This window comes from Pelophylax lessonae, assembly GCF_965119305.1.
Source record: "Pelophylax lessonae genome assembly, chromosome: 3".
NCBI lineage: Eukaryota > Metazoa > Chordata > Amphibia > Anura > Ranidae > Pelophylax > Pelophylax lessonae.
Window position 1 is genome coordinate 505,867,779 of NC_138770.1, and position 14,588 is coordinate 505,882,366.

Genomic DNA, 14,588 nt, shown 5'->3' on the forward strand with positions numbered 1-14,588 from the left:
ATTGGATACTGGCATACATACTAGGCAGCCCCCCCCCCCCCCCCCCCCCACCAGCTCAATTCCAAAGCCTAAAACTTAGTACACACGATGAGAATATCAGATGAATGATCGTCCATTTTTCTTGTATCAAAAATCAATAGGTTACTAAAGTAACGAAAAGTTACGGAAAGACAGAATACAAACTTGAAACTTATGCAATGTATTGTATTGTAATATATTCTTTAGTTTCCAAGCATACATGGTCTTGGTCACAATACAAATTTCACCAAAATTGTTCCTTCTGTCATGTTACAAACATTTTTGTGCATGTCCCTTCATATATTTTTGCATGAATTGTCGTGATCAGCTCTCGAAAGCTATGTCCTATTGAATAGATTATTGGATGATCAATCCAAATGCATTTTTTTCGTCTGATATTCTAAACATGTGTACCAGGTGTAAAGCTTTCCTTTTTAATCTTGGACAGTGGTAAAGAGAAAAGAAAGAACCCCTATTATTGATTGTTTTATTAATATTGCAAAAAAATAATAACTAATAAAAACATACTGCTCACAGAATAGATTTATCTCTAAGGTCTCATGCAGATGTGCATATAGAGTTATGCTCTAAATATTCTGTACTATATCTGCCAGAACTCGGTAGAAAAAAATGCCTCTAATACACCACTAATATTGTATATGTACGTACGTTTAAGCATATTGGATTGATCATAAATGCATTCTACTTGTCAGAATAATAATTTATTCTGGGCCCTGAAATACATTTATGCTCATATGCTTGTGGCTTTGATTTGATTTTTTTTCATGCCTCTAAAACACTGCTCTGAAAATACTGATCTAAACACCTGAAATGCTTAGCCACGTAGTATAGAACTGTGTTTAGAGGTCTAAGAAAATATGCTGTACACCTGTAAAAGCAGTGTTTTTATGATCATGTTCATGAGGCCTTACAATGCCCCAATATTCATCATTATCACCAAACCACGCCTATCCGTACGCTACTGTATGTATTTACACAGCTTGAAAACAGTAGTCAAAATGAATTAAAGTGCTGTCACTGTAGGGTTGATTTATTTAAACTGGGGAGTGCAAAAACTGGTGAAGCTCTGCATAGAACCCAATCAGCTTCCAGGATTTTTTGTCAAAGGTTCATTGAACAAGCTTAAGTTAAAAGCTGATTGGCTACCATATACAGCTGCACCAGATTTGTACTCTCCAGTTTTAGTAAATCAGCCCCTACATATTCCTGTTCTGCTGGACAGGTGATGAGGTGGAGACTAAATTCTGCTTCCTCAGGAGTATAATTGAGGATAGTTTCTACAATAAGCTTAAAACACATCATATACAATAACCTTCTGTAAATCAAACTATATAGTCCCACATATTCCAATAGTTGCAAATATTACGTACATTCTCATTGCTAAAAAAGGAAACTCCAGGGAGTCTATAGTGTTACCAATGACGGACACTAAGACCTCAATGTCCAAAGGCAACCACAAGCTCATATGGTATGCTATGCAAGCTCTACTAAGAACAGAAATCCATGTAGTATATGTTATATATTATCCCCTCCAGTTTTGACAGCAATGTATATATGACCAAGGAACTTAAAGGTATACAGATGCCTCCTGAGTTATGGGTAATGTCAAAACTGTATATGAATGTATAATGTATATAAGCTATACTAAATATTGAGGCATTGTAAGAGATAAAACTGTACTGAGAAATATATTTTACTGTGATACTGACAAAATCCATATTTTTAGCAAGACTTGGTTGGGCACCTTTAAAATCTGCCTTTCCCTGACTACCCTTTTAAAGTTTTTATAATCTGGATGTGGGGCCCTTAAAAGATAAGCCCACAAACTTTGGTGTCCATTTTTGAAACAGAGAAAAGCCATGATCCTCAGGATCACGGCTGATTTCTTGTGTGTACCGGTTTATGTAGCTGAGATAAGGAGAAGAGAACATGTGCTCTGCTTTTCATCACAGTACACAACCGTTCTGTCACAAATGGCCAGTTTATGAAAGTGAGATCTGAAGATCTCACTGGCCATTATAATGAAATATCTCCCTCCCAGATTCTCCAGCTCAGAGGTGGGAGCCAGTCAAGTTCCTCCACCCCAAACTCACACCACAAAGTTGGAAGCATGAAATTGTTCAAAATGTGTTGGTATACTGATGTCTTAAGAGTTCCTTTCATTAGCAATATGGGGCCAAGCCCAACCCCTGAAAAACAACCCCACACCATAATCCCCCCTCCACCAAATGATTTAGACCAGTGCACAAAGCAAGGTCCATAAAGACATGAATGAGCTAGTTTGGGGTGGAGAAACTTGACTGATCTGCAAAGAGTCCTGACCTCAACCCGATAGAACACCTTTGGAATGAATTAGAGCTGAGACTTCAAGCCAGGCCTTCTTGTCCATATCAGTGCTTGACCTCACAAATGTGTTTCTGGAAGAATGGTCAAAAGTTCCCATAGACACACTCCTAAACCTTGTGGACAGCCTTCCCAGAAGAGTTGAAGCTGTTATAGCTGCAAAGGGTGGGCCAACTCAATATTGAACCCTGCGGACTAAGACTGGGATGCCATTAAAGATTAAAATTCATGTGTGTGTAAAGGTAGTATCACGTACCTGGAGGTGAGCCTGAACGGTGAGGAAGGCCTCTCTTACGCCTCTGACTCGGGACCCCTGATAGTGCAGACAGGAGGTGCCGAGTATAGAGTAGCACGAGTGCCTGATGTAGCTGGAAGCAGGCTGATGTCCACAGACAGGGATAGCCGGGTAGGTCCAGAGCAGGTATGCAGGCAACTGGTGCTGGTGGCAGGAGCGTAGTGAGACAAGCCGGGTCAGAAGCCAAAGGTCATACAGGAGCCAGAAGGAGCAGACTGGAGCGGAGGTCAAGGGACAAGCCGAGGTCGGTGCAGGCGGAGAGCAGAGGATAGTCAGGACAAGCCGGGTCTGGTACTGGTAAACAGGATACAGGTAGCAGGTTCAGGTCAACAAGGCTGAAGACAAAGCAGCACTGAACCTGTGTGCTGATCCAGCTTAAATAGTGCTCTTCCTTGATGAGAAGGGTGGAGCCAGGATTAGCCTGTGAGTTTAACTCATCCTCTGCCAGAGCCTTTCTGACAAAACCTCTTCTTACATTGCCCCCTCCCAATGGGCAGCCTCCGGATGCCCAAACGGGCTAGTTTCTCAGGGTGATTACGTTTGAATGCTTGGATTAGGTCCTTTGCATGAATATTGGTTACTGGCTCCCAGGAATTATCTTCAGGTCCATAACCTTTCCATTTAATTAAGTATTGGACTAGGTTGCCTCTTTTCCTGCAATCAATAATGGATTCTACTTCGAATTCCTCTTCTCCATCGATTAGCATGGTTTCAGAAGGCCCATTGATCCGTCCAGGGAAAGGGTCTGGAAATGTAGATTTCAGCAATGATACGTGGAAGACAGGGTGGATTTTAAAAGACTCAGGTAACAGTAATTCATAGGTCACAGCATTAATTTTCCTTTTAACTGGAAAGGGGCCTTGACGGGCAGGTTAGTTTTAGGTTGGTTGTGGCCAGCCATACCTTGTCACCAGGTTCCATGATCAGTTCTCCTCTTCTCTTTCTGTCATAGAACCTCTTGTTACATTCTTGAGCTTTGGCCATAGTTTCCTGTAGTAATCTGTTATTGGAAGTAAAAAAATTAACCGTGTCCTGGACAGCAGGAACAGGCCCTTCGGGAACTGTGGTGACAAGGAAGGAAGGATGGTAGCCATAATTGGCAAAGAACGGGGTTTGCTTAATAGCAGAATGTTCAGAATTACTGTAGGCAAACTCGGCCAGTGGTAACAGCGTTACCCAATCATCCTGTGAATAAGAGGAAAAACAGCGTAAATACTGCTCCAAGGTCTGATTAGTCCTTTCTGTCTGGCCATTGGTCTGTGGGTGGTAAGCTGAAGAAAAGGATAGTTGAATTCTCAATTTTTCACAAAGGGATTTCCAAAACTTGGAGGTAAATTGGACCCCACGATCAGACATTATGTTAGTAGGAACTCCATGCAATCTTACAATCTCCTTGATGAACATTTTGGCAGTATCTGCGGCTGATGGTGTACCCTTCATTGGCAGGAAATGTGCCATCTTGGATAGTCGATCTACGACTACAAAGATGGTAGTGTGACCCTCGGATGGGGGCAGTTCCACAATGAAATCCATGGATATCATTTTCCAGGCCCTGTCTGGAATTGGCAAAGGTCTGAGTAGACCCCAAGACTTAGTTCTGGTTGTCTTGTTCCGAATGCAGGTGACACAGGTCTCAACATATTTCCTACAGTCCTTTTCCAGGCTAGGCCACCAGAAGGTACGCTGGAGCAGTTGGATACCAAAGTAACCAGCGAGTGTGTGATCGTGGCAGAGGCCCAGAATATTGACCCGTAATCTTTCGGGAATAAAGATTTTATTGTTGTGCCAAAGAAGTCCATCCTTCATTTGTAGAGTAACTCCGGGAAGAGGTGGCATTCCTCTAGACGCCTGTTTGATTTGGGATAGTAAGTCTTCTTGTAGCAACAGGAAGTTCCCCGAAGACAGGATTGTATCTGGAATCACAGATTCTTCCGCCTTACAGAACATGCGGGAGAGCGCATCGGGTTTAGTGTTCTTTGATCCCGGCCTATAGGTAACGTGGAAAGAAAATCTTGAAAAAAAAAGAGCCCACCTGGCCTGACGTGGTCTTAAATGTTTCGCAGCTCGCAGGTATTCCAGATTTTTATGGTCTGTGTATACCAGGATTGGATGAGCTGCTCCTTCTAGAAGATACCTCCATTCTTCTAGAGCTGCTTTAATTGCCAAGAGTTCACGATCACCCACGTCGTAATTCCTCTCTGCAGGAGACAGTTTACGTGAGAAAAAGGCAACAGGATGAAACAGGGCCTTGGCGTTGGGATAATACTGCTCCAACTGCTGACTCGGAAGCGTCTACCTCCAGGACATAAGGTAGAGCGGGGTCAGGATGTCGGAGCACAGGTGCGGAGGTAAATAGGGTCTTCAGGGTTTCAAAAGCGGCTTGTGCCTCAGGAGTCCACTGAAACCGAATACCCTGTCTGGTCAACTGGGTGATAGGAGAAATAATTGCAGAAAAGTTCTTGATGAATTTCCGATAAATGTTCGCAAAACCCACAAACCGCTGTACCCCTTTCTTGTCTGTGGGGGCTGGCCAGTCTAAAATGGCAGACACTTTTTGCGGATCCATCTTGATGCCCTCTGTGGAAAGAACCAGACCCAAGAATTGAATGTCCTGTCGGCTAAACTCACATTTTTCGGGTTTTGCATATAAGCCATGTTGCCTAAGTCGGGCCAAAACACTCTTTACATGCCCATGATGATCCTCCAAGGTAACAGAAAAGATCAGGATATCATCAAGATATACAATGACAAATAAGTCCAGAAAGTCTCGAAAAATGTCATTTATGAAATGCTGGAAGGTGGCCGGGGCATTACAGAGTCCGAAGGGCATTACAAGGTACTTGAAGTGCCCAAAACGAGTGCGAAATGCAGTCTTCCACTCGTCACCTTCCCGGATTCGCACCAGATTATATGCTCCACGTAGATCCAACTTGGTAAACACGGTAGCAGAACGAAGTCTCTGGAATAGTTCTGGTACCAGGGGTAAGGGGTAACGGTTTTTGATTGTGATCTTATTTAAGTCCCGATAATCCACACAGGGTCGGAGAGAGTGGTCTTTCTTCTCCACAAAGAAAATCCCTGCTCCTGCCGGGGACGTGGAAGGGCAAATAAAACCTTTCCTTAGGCTGTCATCGATGTACTCCTTTAAAGCTGTGAGTTCAAGTACTGTGAGGGGAAAAATTCGTCCAAAGGTATTTCGGCTCCAGGGAGGAGCTCGATTGGACAGTCGTATGGTCTGTGGGGAGGAAGAGTCTCTGCTCCTTTTTTACTGAAGACGTCTAGAAAGTCATGATAGACCACAGGAACAGAGGAACGAACTTCCTCATCAGACTCCATGCATAGCAGTGAAGGGGGTTGAAGAGGTTGTTGGAAGAAGCAAAGCTGTCGACAGTAAGGGGATAAGAACTCAATTTCTCCTGTTTTCCAGTTGATACAGGGGTTGTGCACCTGTAGCCATGGCATTCCCAAAATGATAGGAAATAAGGGGGAAGTGATAACATCCAGGCGTAGAAGTTCCTTGTGGTTGCCAGATATGGTGGCAGGTAAGGGAAGAGTCTCTTGAGTGACAGGCCCAGATTTTATACGTGACCCATCTGCCAAATGGATTGCCATTCCATTAGATCTCAGCTTTAAAGGGACCTTGAGTTGGTTAGCAAATTCTTGGTCGATGAAGCAGCTACAGGCTCCAGAGTCAATAATGGCGGGTACCCAGATAGCCCCTTCTGGAAGCTGTAAGGAGACAAGGACAGTCAGGTGAGATGAGTTATGGGAACTCGATTCCTGGTTGATAGAAGAGAGAGTTAAGCACTTACGGCTCTTGGCGGGGCAGGATCTCACATAGTGTCCACTCTCTCCGCAGTACAGGCATAGATCGTTCAACCGACGGCGTTGGCGTTCTTCTGGAGAGAGAGAAGGCCGAAGCATGCCGAGCTGCATCGGCTCTGGAGTGTCCGCAGCAGGTGGGGCAGAGACTGAGGGTGTAGGCCCTGAAGGGCAGAAGACTCGCGGCATCATCCACATAGGTCGAAGTTGCTCACCAGCCCTTTCTGAACGGCGTTCTCTTAGGCGCCGATCGATCTGGATAGCCAGATTAATTAGAGCTTCCAGAGAACCTGGCACCCCCACACGGGCCAATTCGTCCTTTAGAGGATTGGAAAGTCCCAATTGGAATTCATAGCGGAGGGTGGCGTCATTCCAATCGGTGTCAGCACTCCAGCGTCTGAAGTCTGACGCATAATCTTCTGCCGTTCTGCGGCCTTGCTGAAGGGTATGAAGGGCTGCTTCGGCGGTATTGGTCTTCTGAGGGTCCTCATACAACTCAGCCATAGCTCCGAAGAATAAGTTCAGATTTGATAGGCAAGGATCCTTATGTTCAAGTAGACAGTGGGCCCAGGACTGGGGTTCTCCTTGCAGAAGAGAAATAACATAGCCTACTTTGGTAGCCTCCAGGGAGAAGGTACGGGGCTGTAGGGCAAAGTATAGCTCACAGGCATTATGGAAGGATCTAAATTTACTGCGATCGCCTGAAAACCTTTCCGGGGTTGGTACCCGGGGGTTCTGGTGGCAAAAACATTACAGCCGGTGAGGCAGAAGATCCTCCAGGAGCAGGAGATGCAGGAGCTGCAGGAGATGACAAGATTAATGACTGGACACGTCCCTCAAGTCGGTTATAACCCTCTTGCAGGTCCTTGACAGACTGTGTAAGTGCTGCCAGGTGATGGCATAATTCGTCCATTGGAGAGGTTCCTCGTTCAGGCTCTGACATTGGCTGCTTTGTACTATCACGTACCTGGAGGTGAGCCTGAATGGTGAAGAAGGCCTCTCTTACGCCTCTGACTCGGGACCCCTGATAGTGCAGACAGGAGGTGCCGAGTATAGAGTAGCACGAGTGCCTGATGTAGCTGGAAGCAGGCTGATATCCACAGACAGGGATAGCCGGGTAAGTCCAGAGCAGGTATGCAGGTAACTGGTGCTGGTGGCAGGATAGTAGTGAGACAAGCCGGGTCAGAAGCCAAACGGTCATACAGGAGCCAGAAGGAGCAGACTGGAGCGGAGGTCAAGGGACAAGCCGAGGTCGGTGCAGGCGGAGAGCAGAGGATAGTCAGGACAAGCCGGGTCTGGTACTGGTAAACAGGATACAGGTAGCAGGTTCAGGTCAACAAGGCTGAAGACAAAGCAGCACTGAACCTGTGTGCTGATCCAGCTTAAATAGTGCTCTTCCTTGATGAGAAGGGTGGAGCCAGGATTAGCCTGTGAGTTTAACTCATCCTCTGCCAGAGCCTTTCTGACAAAACCTCTTCTTACAGGTAGGCATCCCAATACTTTTGGTAATATAGTAATGTATATATATATATATATATATAGAGAGAGAGAGAGAGAGACATAGACAGATAGAGAGATATACAGTAGATAGATATTTAGTTAGTTATCATGTGTCTATGCATGTAATTACGTGTTCTTTTAAACTTCGATTTCACTTTTTAAACTCGGCTGCACTGTAATCTGACAATATCTTCCTTTTCCATGGTTCTCGGCCGTTTTCATAGGAAAAACTTCTCCTCTGTTCTCCCTGTGAGAACAGAAGTTCTCGGATTCATAAACAGGCTGCAGAGGAGATCATTTTCCTCTGAGGACTGCCTAGAACTGAACTGAGAGAAAACTTCTCAGTTTAATAATCGTACACCTTTGTCCCCATTGAGGCTTTCCCTCGCTTCCTTTCAGAACCTTTCAGAGGCAGTAACAATTAAAATAATTCCACTGGGAACAAGGACTTGACAAAATATTTTTGTCAGTAATATGGAGAAGTGTTAGAACCTATTACTATCTGTGTCCTCCTTTCCTTATGACAACTGTCACCTACCCCCTCATCTCTTGCCCTGCTGTCACAGGCACTTACACTTACAAGATTAGGAAATAAGACTAAATATCTCCAAGGTTGTAACAGACAGTAATAAAATGTCCTAATTCTATCTAATGAAAAAGTTTGGACAGAGTTTAATAGTGCAAAGGATGTTACTGCCCTGGCCACTACCATGGTTACAATGATACCATGTGCCTAGGCAGTCTGCATGTGAGGTCTATTGTTCTTAGTACTATTGTTATGAGGGCAGATTTTCACTTGTTAGCTCAAAACATACGAGGAAAAAAGTAGTGAAAAATAATATAGCGTATAGGATTGCGACACAAGTTATTTTGTATTTGAATGTTATTTAAAATTACATTTCCTTTTTAATCTACAGCTCTGTAATTTTCTAAAAAAGCAATGCAATATGGCTACCTGGAGGTGTTCTGTACACAGAATGTAAGGAAAATGGGCGCAGTTTATTGCTCCCCTTTTCCTCATGGGATGGCAGCGGGAGAGTTAGTTTTAAGTTCCCCTTCGTCTTCCCATCAATTTTCTTCCCCTAGTAACATCTTCCCTTAGTAACATCTCCTCATAGTAACTCAAGTACCTGTGTCTGCTTTTTGATTGGTCAGCGCCTCAGGTAAGGGCTACCAATGACCGTTGCATCGGGCATGACCTTTCTTCCTGGAAAATTCTGGTATTCTCTCTCAGGGCTATATTAAGGGGGTCTTTATAGCTGGGGCTCAGTCGCCTCAGAGGATCGCCTCAAGGATCAAGATCTGCGGTCCCCCCCCCATCTTTTTCTTGTTGTGGCCTTTATTATGTGGTGATGTTGCCTTTGAAATTTTCAAAGGTGGACGGTATATAAGTTTGATTATTTGTGCATGTGTTATGATATTGTTCTTATGTTGGAAGAATTTATTTGATTTATTTAATGCTGAGACAACCTGAGTCATTCCCAGAAGTCTGCACTAAGATACAAGTCAGATTTCTGGCATCCCCTGCAACAAAAATTTTATTTTTTGGTGAGATACTCCCAATAGGAACACATCTAAAGGGATGCAGGCCCAGCAGATTTTTTTCATTAGTGCTCTGGAGGTGCACAGCTGATTGATAATTATGAAACCACTCCAATTATGCTCACTTAGCACAGAGGCACAGAGGAACAAAAAGTGATTTCTTCAGAATAACAAAAGGTAGGAGTCTGCAACAAAGTTTATTAAAATCCTTGTAATGTACAGAGATCACCCAGAGGGGAATGTTTTTTTTCTCAACAAAAGGGGAGTTACGCTTTAGGCAAAAGCCCCATAGAAGGAGATCCGCTCTTGCTGAGAAGGAAAACTGTATGGTTTTCTGGTTTGTCGCTAGGCGTTACTGCTCTTTACACATTACTTGTTGGGTTTTATATCACTATCCACTATCCTTTGCAGTAGCACTGCATGGGAAAGTCTGTATTTGGGACTCATTGAAAAATGTAGTTTGTGGTATGGAGCTTGCAGTATCTGACACCGTTCTCTCTGGCTAACCTGATTGGAGGGAAGCCTGACATTTGGAGTTGAGAGGTCACGTGACCATATTCACCACCGCCTCTTGCCGACTGCCCACCGTAGTATTACTGCGGCAGGGCGGCTCGGCTGCGCAAAATCACGTAGTACTACGTGATTTTGTGCACAAGGTCTCAGCGGCACACCGCAAGAGCCACGCTCCCACTGGAGATAAACTGACAGAAGACCCACCTGCTTAAGTAAACAAAGCAGGCAAGTCTTCTGTCATACAGGCAGAGAGAGATCAGGAGTTTCAGCTAAGCTGAAACCTCGATCTCTCTGTGCCTGTCACAGAACCATTCCCCCACACAGTCGGTAAGCATATTTAGGCATACATTAATCCATTTGATCCAGTGTTAACCCCTTCCTTGCCAGTGTCATTTATACAGTAAGAGTGCATAATATTTAGCACTGATTACTGTAGGGGTCTGATCTGTTTGCCGCAATGTTGCAGTCCCGCTAAAAAACGCTGATCGCTGCCATTACTAATAAAAACAAAAAAATAAATAAAAATGTCAAAAATCTATCCCGTAGTTTGTAAGCGCTATAACTTTTGCACAAACAAATTAAAATATGCTTTTTGGGATTTTTTTAAACAAAAATATGTAGCAGAATACAAATTGACCTAAACTGATAAAAAATTTGATTTTTTAAATTTTTTTATTGGGAATGTTTTATAGCAGAAAGTAAAAAAGATGGCGTTTTTTTCAAAATTGTCGCTCTTGTTTGGGTTTATAGCACAAAATCTAAAAACCGCACAGGTGATCAAATATCACCAAAAGAAAGCTCTATTTGTGAGAAAAAAACAACGTCAATAGTATTTGGGTCCAGTGTCGCACGACCGCGCACTTTTTCGTTAAAGTAACGCAGTGCCGATTTGCAAAAAATGGTCTGGTCATTAAGGGGGTAAAACCTTCCAGAGCTGAAATGGTTAAACAATTACCATTCAATTTCTTGGCACTCCTTTCTCTTCTGATGTTCAAAACCAATGCAAACACAACTTACAGGAATTAATCAGCTTTTGTTCAAATCTCAGCAGTAGTCAGATCCACAGGAGAACTTTTAATTACTTTTCTCATTCCATGTTGTGTACATCACAGAACATTTCATAGAGTTCTCTTTTGTGGTAGTGGACTGAGGTAACTAAACAAAAGAGTTTTCGCAGCTGGGCAACACTGCGCCAAGGAGATAAATCAAATGTACAATTCCTGAAAGAGCCTTCCAAAACTAACACCACATATTGTTTGCAAAGTATGACATTCCTACCCTATTCTACTGTAGTGTGTGAAAGAAAATTTCCAGAAAGTTTGCCTTCCTGTGTTACCAGGAGATGCTTTTTATATATTCAATCAATAATTGAGTAAAGACTTTTCTATTTGCATATCAGATTTAAAAGTAGTGATTTTTAAAACGGTTTCATTTGCTTGCCAAAGAGGACATCCGAGCTTCCCAAATTTGGATATCAAATATTGCTCATACATACATATTGTATATTACAGATGTATCACCCTCCTAGGTAGGTGCTAGAGAGAGAGTATCGTTTTTGGATGCTGTCTGTCTGCTTACCAGATAGATTGCAGGTAAATCTATATTGTTCTCTGCCTAGCAGAGAGCAGGATCTGCTAATGAGGTCTGCTCAGTGTGCTCAGGTGCAACTCAGTCTGTCTACAGAGTTTTTTACACTGGTCCAATAGGGAGGCAAACTGGACAGTGGGAGGAAACCTGATGAATGAGTGCACAGGCATTTAATACAGCCCTGGTGATTTGGCAGAGGAAAGTGCCTAGGTGCATGCTGGGATACTGTATAAATGCCAGGAGCACATGTGCTCGGGGCTTTTCGGCTGGATAGCAGAGTCCTGGAGGGAGGGGGCAGCTACCTTCTCTACTGTAGAGGTGCCATGCGGCCTCAAGTAGTTGACCTGAGGGCATAGAGAGCTAGAATGGAACTAAACCCGGAGGTCCTGTGAAGCTGACTGAGAGGGTAAACACTGAAGAATCTGATTCTGCAGTACAGTGAGTACAGACCTGTGTAAAGGGGCCTGACTAGGGGGCCACCCCTACAGCTAGAAGAGTCGGTGGACATGTGCCAGTAAAGAGGATGCTAGTGAGTATCCTGAAGAAAATGTAGATCAACAAGTATATTGCTGGAAAGAAAGAGCAAGAAGACTTAACCCTTTCCATACATGTGGCAATATGGTTTAAGCAGTGTGACTGTTCCACAAGCAACCTGGTGAGGCCAAGTGACAGTTGTCCTTATCCAATTTACATAGTTCCAGTTGGAGTATCCCCTATTCCCTTCTCCCATCCAATTTCAACAATAAATACTTTGAGCAACGAGCCACTGGGAGTAAGGATGAATGTGTGAACTGTACCCTAAGTGACTGTGTGCTGGAAATCAGAGGAGGCCCAACTAGTCATCAAACAGCAAGCCCTATGGGGACAGTGCTACACATACCTATTCTATGTCATGTGGCCCCTGTTTTTGATTTTTCTAACCAAACATATTTGTGATGGTACTCATTATCACTGGGAGTGAAAGACAGATACTTAATGGTTTGGATTGCTTCAAATGGGTTTAGTGTTTACACTTATGATAATGTGTATTGAACTTCAATGTCAGAGACAGGCTCTCCCTATTGTTTGTGTATTGTATTTCAGGAGCTCAAGGTTGACCGTCTGCTAGTTAATTGGCTCAGGTTGATTGAATCATTGTCATCTGTTAGTTGCTGAGTGGAAATAGTATACTGTTTGCGTTGGTTGTTCTTTAGATATGAGAATTCTATTTCTGTATACAATTTCATCTGCATATGATAATGTAATCAGGCAACCCCTGACCTGATGGGGTAATTTGGTCAGGAGGGGGATGTGCTCATGTGTGTATAAATTGAGTGTGAAACTGTTCAATAAAGGAGATGATTCCAGTACAACCTAAGTTGTCGGCTAGCTTTGTATGGGGGAAAATCTGATATCTATGTTCACGACTCGGAGGAAGCCGTATACTGACGGAAGTCCACAAGTACAGTGTGGGTTTCGGTTCCGTTACAATATTCAACATATTTTCAGATTGTACTGGTTTGCTAATCATGATTACAGTAATTACATTGTAATGCAGTCCTGGCCAAGGAATATATAAATTCAACACCAGTGCATGTTTGAATTATAACACACACAATACATTTTTTTTTTATATTTTCTATAGGACTTACAGTACAGTATTAAAAGGTATGTATAATCTGTTCAGTGTGTTTAAAAAAATAACTGCAAAATAGTCTAACTTGAGGAAAAAAGTGTTATCAATCTGTGGAAATGTTTAATAAACCCTTCTGTGTATAGTTCCTAACTAAGTGTACTGGAGCAGACATATTTGCTCATTGCACACACAGATTTTGCTTTCTGCTCTGCAGCGCTACACATAAGTGATTCTTTACTGGTGCCTTTTATAATAGAAGTCTAAAGCCGGCCATAGACAGCTTGAATCTCCTGCTGAGCTGGACAAGATTCAAACCATGTATGGGCAGGCTCAATGTACCCAAGTTGATCGATCGATCAATTTGGGTACTACCAGCCTGCCAGATTTTACATGCTATTGTTGCTAGTAGCTGCTATAGCCTCTAGCAATTATTACTGTGTTCTCATGGATTTAACTGTGCAGTTGCAAATGCCCATGATACCAGCTTTAAAGTGATTGTAAGACTCTTTCACATGGATGGACCAATTGGGTCTTCCTGTCAGTTTTTCAGGTGGACCCGATCAGACCAGTCATTGCGCTCTATGGAGAGGCGGATGTCAATGAACATATGTCCGTTGACAGCTGCCGACATCCAATCCAATCAAAAAACAGACAGATCCATTCCCCATTGGTCTGGCAGGTCAGATGACAGTTGGATGGAAACAGACAGGCGGTCCATTTCCATCTGACCGCCCATAGAGGACAGTGGCCTGTGTTCGTGTCAGTTCTGCATCAGCAGAGCAGACATGGACCTGTCATCCGCCTGCTCATGTTTAATAACAAACACGTTATACTTATTTCTTGGGTTTTTAAGACTTTCTGATTAATATATAGGAGACTCTGAAAATTATAGAGTTAGGACGGCAGTATACAGAAGAGCCTTGAAGTGGGCACTGCGGCTTACGCATTCATTTGCGCATACATTTTTAATGTAAATTGTTATACAGGGTCAGTTTGGTTGTTTTGCAGGCTGACTGGTAAGTGTACTGTAAAATTCATTTTTTCTGTTTTGAAAACTGTGTAGGGATGTCAGGAGAGATCAAAAATGGCTGGTGTGATTCTACCTTTCCTCCTCAATCATTATAGTGACTAAAGAACAGTGAGCACCTTTAAACGTTTAACATCTTGAAATGTAAGTCTTTGCAAACAGATAGTATTGTTCCATCACAACTTTTTTTTTTATTAAAACAGTATATTTTGATTGGTTGAAATGGCATATTATATTGTAAAAAAAAGCCACTATATACTGTGTGTAACATAGCCATTACCGAAAATCATAAATCCTAGTAGAAT

The 14,588-nt window shown here is 43.0% G+C and overlaps 1 protein-coding gene across 2 annotated transcripts in view; it reads right to left on the reverse strand.

Moving 5' to 3' along the window:
* LTBP1 (latent transforming growth factor beta binding protein 1) overlaps nucleotides 1-14,588 on the reverse strand; it is a 513,632-nt gene that overhangs the window by 173,264 nt on the left and 325,780 nt on the right. The gene's annotated exons all lie outside the window — the stretch shown is intronic.